Source organism: Pleurodeles waltl, chromosome 11, assembly GCF_031143425.1.
Source record: "Pleurodeles waltl isolate 20211129_DDA chromosome 11, aPleWal1.hap1.20221129, whole genome shotgun sequence".
In the NCBI taxonomy this organism is placed as follows: domain Eukaryota; kingdom Metazoa; phylum Chordata; class Amphibia; order Caudata; family Salamandridae; genus Pleurodeles; species Pleurodeles waltl.
In genome coordinates, this window is record NC_090450.1 from 206585012 (window position 1) to 206599595 (window position 14584).

A 14584-nucleotide genomic window follows, 5' to 3' on the forward strand; every position below is an offset into this window, starting at 1 on the left:
TAAGATGCCACAAGAGATTTTAAATGGGTACTAAAGGGTTTGCAGGAGCTGCTACCTTTAGTGATACCTGAATTACATTAATGTATGACCCCTTAATTATATTCATTTATGTTCTCCATCTAGGAAAAAAAAAAACACTCCTTTACCTTGGTAGGTATCCTAGATGGTGGAGGTTGCTCTAGCAGACTCAGTAGTACATTTTAAGTACTGCTTGGCAGTGATGCCTCACTATGATAGTTGATAGGGACAACATAAATCACTGTATGTGCTTTCTTGCCTTTGGACAGAAGATCTTGTTTGGGGATATATTTGAGTAAAAGACAAGTATATTACTTTTGGGCTAACACCTTGATGCAGGCAATTGGTGAGATGTTGAACTTTGTCTTACAGAGACTGGCGATGTGTGCAAAGACTTCTTTGATATGGGTGGCTACAGTGAATAGGGGATTTTGGGAACTGTACAATTTTCAATTGGGGACCAGGGAGCCAGACAGCTTCTCTGTATGGAATGGTATGGTGAATTGGTGACCTTCAAGCAAATTAATCAGAAATGTGCAAAGTTTGCAACTAACCGTAACAGTAAATGCATTTTAATATGAATACTATTCAATTTGATTCATTCGGATGTTTCATCAGTGGATGGGAATGGCAGTTTATCAAGAAATATTAGCTTTGTAATATGTGAAGAAGGCCATAAAAGGCGTGTGCATCTCTATTTTTAAGTGGTTTATCCTCTGTGGTGATTAGTACTGCATCCGCTAGTAATGGTATCAATACCCATGTTGTGAAGAACTTATAATATTTTGTGTGTCTGTTTTTTCTCGAGTCACCGGCATGGCAACTTGGATTGTGATACAGCAGTGTAGGGGCATTGATAGGGCCCATTCCTTGGCCTCAAATATGTCATTAATACATGGCCCTGTAGGGAGGCTGGTGCTTTCCTTGCCTTTCTGATCCTGTATGCAAATGGTCATAGATAATCTAGTGAGGACAAATGCTGACCCCACATTGTATGATGGGTCCTGCAGAGAGGGTAGGCTTTCACAGAAGCATACCTTGTTATGACCAACAGCTCAAGATGTTATGTTCTGCAGGCAGTTCAGGTGTAATAGCATGTCCATACATACCCATGGTGGCTGTCCCGGTGAGACTGTGGATTCAGGTTCATCTACCTACCATTGTTGTCAGTCGCTGTGGCAGTAGTCGCTGTGTTCGTCATATAAACCTAGACTTTGTGATGGTTGCTGCAGCCACACCATATGAAACAGGTTTTAGGTGCTGGTGGTCCCGGTCCCTCCTACCCCCTGATTCAGCAATGGTACTTGTGTCGATGCTACCAGCATCCTTACTTTTGGCCAAAGGGGGAGGGATTTTCAGCATTACAGATTAATATGTGCTTATTTTCCATAAGGCAATTTATGCCACTAGGGTAAGCATATGAGTGGCTGACATACCACTCTACGTATCACCACCAGTGTTTGTATTTCACTCTATGAGTCTAGAAGGATGAATATCACACTGAGACAAATTAAACATTTCTAACTGAAGAAGAATAGGTACTTCTTTGCTTGCCCACATTGTCCATTTTTAGATTCTACAGCAGTAGATATCCTTCTGGGTGTCGTCCAGTTGGGTGGTCAGAGTACGTTAAATCAATTTTTTGGAACGATGTGTGCAACACTAATAGCTGTTGGCTTATGGCTGTGTGCCAGCAATGAGAGCCTGTTTATTGGGTTGGGTAGCAGAGTGGAATCACACTGGCAAGACTATACAAGCCATACTGATGAAAGATAATGGCAGTGTGTTTACATTTAGATTGGATATGTTTAAATAAACAGCTTTAAAGAAGACAGCACCATGCAGACCACTAACTGCACATGAACTGTGAGTAGACAATGATTCAAAGTGACTTGTCTTCCAAACCAGCTTTATTAAAGTGGAATAGAGTCGGTGAGCCTTGTGCGACATGAAAGCATCCTTTGGTCAGAAGGTCCTTCTTTTTAGTAAACTCTTCCTTTTTCAGGTGCTGCAGTGGCAAAGTAAAGACAAGTTACTGGAGGCCTGCGTTTGAATAGTTAAAAGTAACTTTACTGCTAGGGCTATTCAGTTACTGAATTAGTTGGGTACTAACACCCACTAGGATTCTTACATCAACGCATTAGTAGACAGAAGCCACCTTAATGAGAAGGTGCAGGTATTCTTTTGCTCTTGGTCATAGTACATAATTTATCCTGAATGTTGAATGTCAGAGTCAAAGATAGCATTGCTTTGTTTTGTTTCCTACCTCTGGGCGAATCTGGTATACACCACTTCACAGCTGTTCCCTCCAGCCAGTATTGTATCACGCTGGTGTGTACTGTCTGGCATTTCTGGTGCTCCTCCAGTGCCCCTTCGAGCCAGACAATGACACCAGGGTTCATCTACAGCCAAAACCCATGATCCTGGTACTGGGTTCATGTACAGGCTGCATTTGGTGCAACTCCCTGCCATCAACACTAGCATTAATTAACTCCTGGACCACCAATATTGAGAATAAAACTGCTCATCCCTTCTACTGCCATTATTTGTTAGGATTATTGAACATCAGATATCACCGTAGTCTACTGTGATGGTGGACTAGCTTGTGGTGGTTGTGGACTTGATGGGATTGCTGGTGGTTGCTAGTGGTTATGGTTGCTACTGTTGAGAGTCTGGGAAAGTTCACCACATCCCTTTCCATCTATAGATCTATTCTGGTGCCATTAACTTTACTATTTGCTGCTGTCAGTTTGTTGCCCCTAGCACTGTCAACCCAACCCGCACACATCTGTAAATGCCAAACGGTGTCAATTACATTTCATTATGCATGCTGAGGGTAGTGTCCATTCTGGATCAAAGGACTGCTGCTTGTTTCATGTGCCACGTGGACATGGAATTGTCACAATGTAACTTTATAAAACAGTCACCAAGGTGCTGCTTATGCTGGTCTGACTAGTTATTAGGTAATTGCACTTTGTAATGTGTTATGTGGAAATAAATAGGAGTAAGTAAAAAGTATGGGTGATAAAAAACTGATTCTATAGAATCGCAAAAAGGCAGACCACAGCTGTAAAAAACACAAGTGTTCTAATGATAGCTCCCTAAACCCTCTGAGCCTGGAATATGAGTGTTAGACCTCGCATTCTTGATGTGGTTTTCCCCTGACTTTTGCCTTCTGAACTCCTGTTTTGATGACTTCGTTTTTGCAGGCTTTAGGATACTGGGCACTTGAACACGGCTGACCAGTGCTAAAATGCATGTGCTCTTTCCATAAACCATGGTAACACGGGCCTATCCACAATTGCCATATTTCATTTACTTATAAGTCCCTAGTAAGTGCACTACATGTGTCCAGGGCCTGTAAATTAAATGCTACTAGTGGGCATACAGCACTTATTGTACCACCCAATTTAGTAGCCCTTTACACATGTCTCAGCCCTGCCATTGCACAGCCTGTGTGTGCAGGCGTAAACTGCCATGTTGACCTGACAAGCTCACACTCTTGCCAGCCAAAATCTACCTTTTACTTACTTATGTCACCCCTAAAGTAGGCCCTGCACAGTCGCAGGGGTAAGGTGCAGTGTATTTAAAAAGTTGGACATGATCCTTTATGTTTTACATCTCCAGGGAGTGAAAAACTCTTAAATTTGTTTTTCGCTACTGAAAGGCCTATCTCTCCCATAAGTTATTATTAGGATGGCCCTATTATATTTTATGAGTGGGATTTCCAATTGGAACCAGATAGACATTTTGAGTTCGGTGTCTCTGGACTCACAGTTTAAAATCACAAGTGATTGTAATATTGTATTTTAAGTTGCAAATCTGAAAATTCCACTTTAGAAGGTGAAACAAGAAGAAATGGCAACATTGACTCATCAATATGTTCTATGTAAGTGGGAAAGCGAAAAAGGAATTGAAATTCCCACTGTTTTATCAAATTATATCAATAAAATTATAACAAGTATATTTAACAATAATGTCAAACACAGAAGACCAACAGTAATACACAATTGTATTTAGAAAACTCAAAAATATCATTTGTAGCATTAAAAACATAAATATCACATACATTTATCCAATATCATCACATATATACAATTAACACACCTTGATAAAAACTTGTATCCAGGTTCTGAACAATTTCTCAAAATAAGACAAAAAAATATCCCTAATATTTTAAATTCATTTGCAGCTCCTAAAAAGCCTAGTCCAAAGGCACAACATTCTCTGTGGTACATGTGATGTGGCAAATAACAGGGTTACTGTGTATTATAGAATATCAATTCTACTTCTCCCTGTTAGCCCAATAACTTGTACACTTTGGGTGCTCTTTAAGGATGACGTGTTTTGAACCCACACATCTTAAGGGTTCTCCTCAGGACTCAACTTTTGGATACACAGAAGGGAAACAATATAAAAATTACATTCACTCCTGTAGTGCCTTTTATCTACTGTCTGCTGATTTCACCAATCTACACGTTACCTCAAAATCAGAAGGAACTGGAAACAACACCAGCACTGCGCCAAATCCTAATAACTGGGGGGCACCTTCCTTCTTCGTAATTAATTCTGTAGCACGCAGCCAACCACTATTCTGAAAATAAAAATAAAAAATGAAATGCCTAACGCGCTCTGGCATGACTCAAATCGCCCGGAGCCCAACTGAGAATCGCATTTCTGACTATAAAACAAGGTGCTGCCACGAAACGATGTGAACAGGTACCTATACTATAAACTATTAGATCGACAAAATATATTTTCAGTGCTTTATAAACCAAACCAAAAAAATGTCAGTGGCCATGTTGGTACACATAAGCAAACCACTACAACTTCAACTGTTAAAGTGCTATGCCATCAACTGAAAGATCATACAAAGATACAGTGTTTCATAGACCGTAATTGAAAGAGCTTCGGATGCCATGTCAATACACTTTGACTCACTGCTACACCTTCAAAAGTTGGGATGTAAAAAGACACAATGATTCAAGAAATTATCACTACAGTTGTGTCAGTGTAACAACAACACATCAATGTAACCCACATTTCTGCATAGAGGTAAAAATGGACACCCTGAGCACACCCTCACACACAAATTTACAAATACGCACTGTTATTTTATTGTGAACTCCATTATTACACTAAATCCCGAACACAAAAAAAAGAAAAATCATCTTACTTCTAAACAAGAACTTGGTATTGATCACACTCATCCAGAGCAACCACCTACAAAGTATCTCCTATGGAAAAAAGACCTATATCAACTCTGCAATATTCACTAAACAGCACGCAACATGTCTGAGACGCCACACTCCTTAATAATACTCATCAACTTCTCACACATAACTCCACTATGAATAGTCTCCTTAAAGTACGAGAAGGCAAAGGGTCATGCTCAAGCACGCTGAGTTTTAAATAGGGCTCCAGACAGTCCAGATGACATTTTGTTTAAGAGATACACTGGCTGTGGAGGAAAAATGCCACAGGCACACTTTTCTCACATTTTCGACTTCACTGAATCCACATAGTGAGACCAGCTGACAACACCAACACACTCAGTAATTATGTGTGCATAAAACAATCACAAACCCTTACAAAAAAGGTAGATTCTGGGACATATAATGAACATGTCATGGGACTCTGCTGGAACTCTCCACTTAAACCCGCAATCCAGTGAGGCCAAGTCATGTACCAATTACAATTTGATCTACTTGGGACGCCTTCCTACGAGATTACACTGACTTTTAGAAGGTTGGCAAGCTCTTAATTTAAGCATTCTATGCTCCTGCCTGTCTCTGAATACACAGCTGGGTGGGTGACAACTGGGCTCTCGTGCATCCCGTCTAGACAACCACACACACAGGGAACTTAGATGTGCTTGATGGGCCATTAATATCTTGATGGCAGGATGGGAGGTAGGAGTTGACACACAGCTATCCATGAAGAAACAAGTCAACACAGTCTTACCAGCCTGCTTCCACACTCATCTCATGCTCCGCAAGATCTTCAGGTGGCTCCCAGCAAACACCAGAAGGACCGTCAAGCAGGTCCTCATCACCAGCAGATTGGTCTACGGAAACACACTCTATGTAGGAATCACAGCATGCTGCCTGGAGAGACTCCAGACAATGCAGAACTTAGCAGCAAGATTTATACTGGACCTCCCCAGAATGACCCAAATCACACCCCCATCTCAAGAAACCACATTGGCTCCCAATTCAGAAGAGATGTCAGTTCAAGATACTCACCCACGACTACAAGACCCTGCACAATGAAGGACCAGCATACATCAACAAATGCCTGACCTTCCACCAACCGACCAGACACCTCTGTTCAGCTTCCCTCTCCCTCGCAGGCACCACAAGGACCAGTCGAGCCAACAGCGGAGGATGCTTCTTCTCACACCTGCCAGTCAAGGCTTGGAACATCCTCCTCCAGCACCTCAGGACCATGCGATCACTCCAGCGATTCAGAATGAATGGATGTTCAAATGATCATACCTCCACCCAGCAGCATACAGCTCCAGCTCCTCAAGACCCTCATGGGTGATTTTTTGCACTCTATTAATGTTTAATTGACCGGAACAGACAGGGCTGCAAAAACCCCTGTAGTGTGTATGGAGCCAGGGAAGGAAAGGCAAGGACTTTGTGCACTTCAAATGCCCTCTTTGAAGTCTCCCCCACTTCAAAGGGACAACTGGGAAGTACTGGATCGCAAACCCCACCAAATCAGTACACTGCTGGACCTGAGGACATTCTGCGAGGAAGAGGGACTGCCGTGCTTCTAAAAGAGACTGTCACTCTGCTGAAACTCTCCTGAACTTTGCTGGTCTACTGATTTGCAGTGTCTGCCCTGCTGCGTGCTCCGCTCCTTGCTTGGGAGTGAGAAGGACTGGACCTGCATCTCTACAGCCCCAGAACCAAAGTGACTCCAGGGGCTTGATGGCTTGCCTCCTGTTCTGAAGTCTCAGGGACACCAGAGGCTTAACAAAACTCTGCTACAGCTTCTGGACTCTGCCAGCTGTGAGTCCTATCCTGTCAAATGGTGCCAATCCCGTCCTGGGCCTTTGGAAGTGGGTTCTGCAGCTATTCTGTCCCAAAATCCATGGATCCTTGTCACTTCGCCGGTGGGAACCACTGCATCTCTCCTTGACGTTGAAGCATCGCCACTGAGGACAAAGACATCACAGCACCAACTGCGTGGCTCAGAATGGGTGCATCACCCTCAGCGCCGAAGCATTGGTTTCGCATCACTGGCTGTGTGGCTCAGCTATGATGCATCACCTTCATCACCAAGGGTTTGCAGATGACACATCCCAGACTGCATGGATTGGAACTGACACATCACGTTCACATCATCTCCTCTGCTCTGCCCATCCAAACTTCGACGTCGGTGCAACCCTCCATGTAAGGTGCTTTTTCAGCATGGCAATGTTTGTCCTCATAACTGGCACACGCTCCATCACAGTCAGCCTGAACTTTGAATTTACCAATTCCTAACAGTGGGTAATTAAATAATAGATTGCTAAGATCCCTCAGAAGCCGAAAGATAATAATGAACGTTTAATTAGTAATTGTTACGATTTCATTCTTTAGCCTCTGAGAGACCTTACATGGACCAACTACAGCCTGGCAATCACCACTAAGACTCCTCCAAAGTCTCTGCATGACTTTTGGCTGGTTCTCATTTCAATCTTGTATCCATTGAAAGACCTGCATTTGCTTCTATGGAATTCAGGTTCCATGATGCACCCAAAGTATTCAAAGTAACATGGCATTCACTGTACATTGCTTTCAATGGGAGTAATCCTGCTGTTCCACAGTAGTGGATTCTCTCCCCCAGGACTTGTGAGGGATGGGAATCACACACACCTGTGACTAGTCTTGCACAGCCCATTTATGTGACTCCACCCTGGACTTGCTGCTGCCTTGAACTGCTTATAAGCTGCCATTTACTGAGGCTCCCTGTCTGTGTATTGTGGTTTAAACCTGTGTGTAACTGACCTCTTGTTGCCTGTTTTCTTGTTCAGCCCCTGTCTTATTTCATCCAGAGCCTGTGTCCTGTCTGTGCAGCTTGCTGCAGAACATCCCCAGCCCTACATTGATTTCCCTTTACTCCCTTGTCCGCTATTTTTCTACAGTCTGGAGCCCTTGAGCTATTCCCTTTCTAAATGTTCCTGGTTTGTTTCTTCTTTTCCTATTATTTTGCTCTACTTATTCCTTTTGCTTCTGCAATAGCTCTTGTATTTTTTCCTCTGTATCCTAGATTATGCCCATTGTTTATGTTTCCCTACTCAGTGATTCTCTTGCAGTCTCTAGTCCCTTGAAGTTCCTGTCTCTTGCTTGTGCTAGTGCTTGCTCTGTGTTCTCCTCTTGGGCTTGTGTGTTTTTTAAGTGTGATATTTTTACCTCACCTGTGTATAAGTGTATTCCTTTGTGTAAGGGTTGGCTCCTGGTTTCCACAAAACAATTGTTGGGCTATCCTTTGTCTTGTGCTACAGGTCATAAGTGCCTTAACTGACACTATGCAACATTTCTACTTTCTTAGGAATAGCCAATTTGTCTCTTGCTAGACCCAAAAAGGTGTGTCTCATGAATTTAAGTATAAACCTTGTTTGTGCCCTAAGGTCCAGATACAGAACAACTTCCGCTACCTCCTTTCTGTAAGGTTTGGAGGGTGACTATCTGTAAGAATAATCTGTGAGTGTGTGTTAAGTTCTGAGTCTTACCTGTGTACAACCCTAGAAGTAACCCAGCCTGCATATCTATTATTGGTTCCGTTACCTCTTTGTTCACATGAATGTTTCCTTCTCTAGCCTGTTTCATTGCTTTAGTCTGCTTGTGTCTATTCTTTCCTATTGTAAGCCTTTGCCTGCTCTTCAGCATCGGCACTTCCATAGTCAGATATTACTTGGCTCTGAGGGGTGCTTCGCTTAGAGTCCCTGACAGAATGCACGACCTCAAAATTTCCAGGTCCCGTGGCAGGAAAGGCACTCACAGATGCAAAATGTTTTTCAAATGTGTTAAGGAACCTTTCTCCAAACATTCTCTGAAAATGTCTAAAAAAACCTTTAGACTAAAGGATAGACTTGTTAAAGAAAATCCTATATTGCTAGCTCAGTATTACCCGCCAATCTTAGACGCATCAAGGTTAAACTATTATGATATTAATGATTTTGACCTCACTCTTTGTCTGTTAAACAGCTACAGGGATACAACACGTTTTTGCAGACTTTGTTAGCTCAAACAAGGAATATTTCCACGACTCCGGTAGTGCTTGTGCTAGCACTGTTATGACACTCAGCCTCTGTACAAGCCTGCACATTCCTTGCCACAGGCCAGTGTATCTATGTTCAGTTCCAGGACACCGCTATAACAAAGAACCCTTCACATACACAAGAATAAACTGTACAAGATGGCATAACAGGGATTCCTTTGTATTCTATGATGTGCCCTAGACCTGCTTGGTTAACTGCTCAGTACCCCAAATCGCCACCGGCTTGTCTTAAAATGTACAAGTCATTCAATGCTCTCCAGTCAGCATGACTGACCCTGTGACGAAGGGCTCAGCAAACAATGTGGGACTCAATAGCTCATCTAAAACTGCTGATGCTCCTACCAATCTGATAAGCAGTACTTCAGCTTCAACACCTACTAGCCCTGTTAACCCAATTTCTAACTTGTGTAGTTGTATAAAGAATATGGAAACACAAGCACACTAAAATAACAGTTCTGGCAGGCAGAAGATTTTTATTATGATTAAGTTTCAACATATTCAAAAAATTGTGCACAAGGGCTGTTTTCACCTGCTCATTGTCACTATTGACAGAACCAGAAATTCTGTTCATCTACAGATTAGGAGCAGTAACAAAGAAACTGATATAAAGTACTGCAGCACAATTGGGAAACTTGAACAGATAATATGCTCACCAGCTTTGGCTCAGAGAAACTCATGCCTCTTTATATGCCACTCCAAAAACATAACAAGATCAGCTTTTCCCTCCTATTATTAATGGTTGAGAGGCTGCTCCATTTTCTAATATACTGGCCACTGTTTCAGACTCTTTCATGGCTATTGGTGCTTTAGAACATGTCCCTCACTCAGTGTGGAAATCAAGTCTCTTCATAGACTTGGGCACACAAAGAACCACTGATTTCAACTTAGTTCTGGCTTCTACTATGCTGCCTATCTCCAGCCCTGATTTTGGCCAAAGGCATCTTCTGGACATCCCAGTTATTGATCCTGATTTGAAGCTGGCCAAACCAATGGCTCTTGCCTGTCTGATTTTAAGACTCATGAGAGACAGCAATATGTGACAGAACAACATGTCCTGTAGAATGATAGTCTTCTCCTTGAACTGGACACATTTGCAGTCCCAACTACCAATACTGACTTGCATTCACTTCCATTGTGCTTCCTGTCTCAAGCTCCAATAATAGCAAAAGACAGCTCCTTGACATACTAGTGTCTGATCCTGATTTGAACTTGGATACATCACACCTTCTGTCTACCCAAAACCAGGCACTCCTGCAAACCAGCAATATGTGACTGAAGAACGTGTGATAAAGAATGCTATGTCTGCTACAAAAGCAAAAGACCCAAATTCTGTATTGGAAGATCTAATGACAAGCACTGTAATCTTTGTTTTGTTGTATGAAATTTTCAACAACTGGAAGGGTAGATCTGAAATTTCAGACAAGAATGAAAATGTAGACTCTGTTCTGTTCCTTTCCAAAGAACGTTCTTCAAGTTTTGAAGAAATTGCTGTCCAGCTACCTTTGGTGGAAGGACAGCTTTACAAAGAAACCATTACTGATGCCATGAATGCACCACAGAACACTAGTAAAGCAGAAATCTCAGTCTTGCCTAAAGACACCCCTAAAGATGTAGCTTATGGGACTTCTATGTTTTCATCTGATCATCCAGTGCCAACTGACTTGAAAAAAAATGTAAACCCTGTTTCTGATTCACCGGTCGAAGTCTGATGAAAAGTCTGACATTTCCATGTTTATTTCAAGAAAATTGGTTAGCAAATCTCACAAGCCTATTAACACAATGATACTGCTTGCTTAAAAAAAGTAGAGAGCTGATTAGCGCTTATGCACCAATTGTTTTCACTAGGGAACAAAAAAATCCTCTATCAAATTGAAGGTCTATATTGTGTAACCCTTACCACAAATCCAGGTGTGTTTATTATTGAATCCATGCCATCAAAAATTAACTTCTCTGTTGCTTCCTCAAATATCAGTCAAGTTACCAAAGGCAAAGACACCAGGTCCATTGGGGTATTAACAATTTGTTTTGCTCCTTGTATGACTCACAGATAGCAGGACATTTGTTACCCCAGGTCACTATTGGATTCTCTTGCTGTGGCTTTCGTGTTCAACCTACTTCAGCCAAACAAATATCTTGGCCCTGACGAAGGGCATGGCAGGGGGCATACTGTTACAATTTTATCCTTCTGCTGCTGGAAGATGATGCACATGGACAAACTGCAGCCTGTAAGTCACCACTAAGACTTATCCAAAGTCCCAGAATGACTTTTGCCTGGTTTCCTATCAATCTTGTATGCACTGAAAAACCTGCAATTGCTTCCATGGACTTCATGTTCCATGAAGCACTGCAAAGTATTTCAATATAACCTAGCATTCACTGTGCATTGCTTTTTATGGGAGTACTCCTGCTGTTCCTCAGCACTGGATTCTCTCCTCCAGGATTTGTGAGAAATGGGAAACGCACACAACTGTGATTAGTCTTGTACAGCCCAGTTATGTGACTCCCCCATGGACGTGCTGCTTCTGGGAATTGCATATAAGCTGCCATTTGCTGAAGCTCACTGTCTGTGCAATGGAGTTTTTCTGTCCAATTCCTACCTTCCTTCAGCCAGATCCCGTGCTCTGTACCTGGGATGCTTGCTGCAGAATTTCCTCCACCCTGTATTGGTTTTGCTTTCTCCCTTGTCTGCCTTTTTTCTACAGTCTGGTGTAGTCTATTGGATTTAAAATTAATTCCCAGGTTCTGGGACCTCTAGCCTTCTTGCTCATGATAGGTTGTTTAACCATCTCCTGAAAATTAGTATGATTTTTTCTGTTATTCTACTTTGCACAGAAATCCATTTCTGGCAGGCAAATGCTGGAATATCTCTGAAAGGCTCCACTTGGAGACTTAGGCCCTCATTCCTACTCTGGCGGGCGGCGGTCGCCGCCCGCCAGGCGGGAACCGCCATTTGGCCGCTCCGCGGTCAAAGACCGCTGTGGCCATTCCGACCTTCCCGCTGGGCCGGCGGGCGCTAACATTGTTAGCGCCCGCCGGCCCAGCGGGATGGCGGCCTGCAACACTGAAGCCGGCTCCGAATGGAGCCGGCGGTGTTGCAGGTGTGCGACGAGTGCAGTTGCACCCGTCGCGCTTTTCACTGTCTGCTAGGCAGACAGTGAAAAGCAGGCTGGGGCCCCTAGGGGACCCAGGACACCCGTTCCCGCCAGCCTCTTCCTGGCAGTGTACACCACCAGAAACAGGCTGGCGGGAAGGGGGTCGGAATCCCCAGGGCAGCGCTGCTTGCAGCGCTGCCCTGGCAGATTCGCCCAGCTGGGGCAAAGACGGCGGGAAACCGCCGGCCCCGGTTTTCCGACCGCGGCTTTACCGCCGCGGTAAGAATGGGCATTGAAGCACCGCCAGCCTGTTGGCGGTGCTTCCGTCGTTCTGCGCCCTGGTGGTCCGAGACCGCCAGGGTCAGAATGACCCCCTTAATATTGTCAGAAAACCAGGACCAAGGGTCACATGTATCCTTTGAATAGAAACTGGGAAAATGATAAGAACATGGTGCCCTACATAAAATCTTCTTGTTTCTGTACTTTGAGAAATGTATCCAATCTTATTGACTCATGTCCCTAAGGAAATCTTAACCAGTCACGTGCTATCACAGGGTTTTCCAGTGATTCCCAGGTGTGCATCAATAAAATCTGGTGACCTATGGTGTCATACTCATTTGAGAGAACTAACAGCATTAGAGCCATCTGTTTGTGCATGCCACATTCTGACTACTGGTCTTGGAGTAGGGTATTGGCCTCAATGAGATCCCATGGATGAGCTAATATTGAAAGATGGGAAACAGGAGTCATATGATCAGCCAGTAATCAGTGGGCATCTGTGTCTGCTTTTGATTTTTCATGGGAGGGTAACTATTGCAAGGTCCACTTTTCTGGGAGCCTTGCCCTGCGGTAGGGGTGGTACTGATGATCTTTAACTTATCTCCTTGTAAGGTAATAATGAATTATTTGGCGGACGTCGCTACACACAATTTAAATAGCAGGTTATCAACTTTGATTCTGGCAGCACTTCTTGGTGTGATCCAGAGAAGGAGGCAGGTCCACGCGCCTGATGTATGTTCGCAAAAGGTGAGAAATCAAACACATAATCACCTCCTGATCTAGAAAGAACCTAATAAAACACAATTTAAAACTGGGTCTATGAGTTAGAGTGGAATGAAAGTTTCAAGTAGCAGCACTGTCAGAACCTTTCTAGACTTTAAAAGGTCTGAGATCCTGTGTAGGCAGAGAGATAAGATGCTCCAGGGCCCAGGAGCCAGAACCGAAGAGCTGTGGTCATCTTTCAATTGTATTCCATCAAAACATGGCTATAAGATGTTGATTGATTGATCATAGTGAGCCACCACCAACATATAGACATATTTTGTCTTTCATGAGGATTTAAAGGTAATTCTCTTTTTTACATGCAGTCATGGAAGATTCTGTCATAATATGCCAATCGGAGTGAACAACTTTTCTAAACCTCCACTCCAGGTGCTTCATAACAGAATGTGGCACATGGCATCATTTTGTAGTAGGGCTTGCCTTCACTCGGAGTGCCAGGTGCATCATTTACCAATAAAATGGGCTCTCGACAAGGCAGACGCTGACTGTAAAGCGGCGGTAGACCATCCTTTCAGTTTTCCTGTGCAGGTCACTTCTTCATTGGCCAAGTTCAGAATGTAGCTGCAGCAAGAATGACACCAGAGCTGCTTTTGCACTATCAAGGGTTAGAAGCACCTTAAAGGCCTTTTTTTACCTGTCTGCTTTGCTTTGTTATATTGTACAGTTGCAGGGCAAAAGTCTTCTTTCGTTTGCAAGGGGGTAAAACAGAGAACACCCACTTCGCACTGATACAATGCTAAAGTTTCACCCATTGTCTATTACATAAAGGATCACACAAAGGTTTGTAATTCCATCTGTAATGAAAACACAAGGGAACAAGAAGTGCAAAACTGGGCCCAACCCACTCTCTCAGGTCTGCTAATGTCTGCCTTGGTCTATTTCAGTTGCCACTTCAAGTTCCTTTTCATCACTTATTACACCAATAGTATTACTTCTCTTTAAACAGCTGAGTTTCTTTTTTGTCGTACACCACAATATCAAGGAGAATAGTATCATCTTGACAAAATATGGCTCTGGAATTCTGACTAAATAGGTATATCATAAAGGAATGATGATGTGTAATCAAGAATAGTAAATGCATACTAAACTATATATGCGTATCCTTACGTTTTAGGGCCTAGACCCTCATTGTAAGTGAC

General features: G+C 43.1%; 1 protein-coding gene across 4 annotated transcripts in view; it reads right to left on the reverse strand.

Annotated features, from left to right (window-relative positions):
- Nucleotides 1-14584, reverse strand: part of SLC16A14 (solute carrier family 16 member 14) — a 516827-nt gene that overhangs the window by 318045 nt on the left and 184198 nt on the right. Inside the window, exon 2 of one of the 4 annotated variants that reach the window (XM_069213437.1) lies at nt 4502-4612. The exons of the other annotated variants lie outside the window; for them this stretch is intronic. The gene's annotated coding sequence lies outside the window, so the exon portion shown is untranslated. The remainder of the gene's footprint in view (nt 1-4501; nt 4613-14584) is intronic. 4 annotated transcript variants of the gene reach the window in all.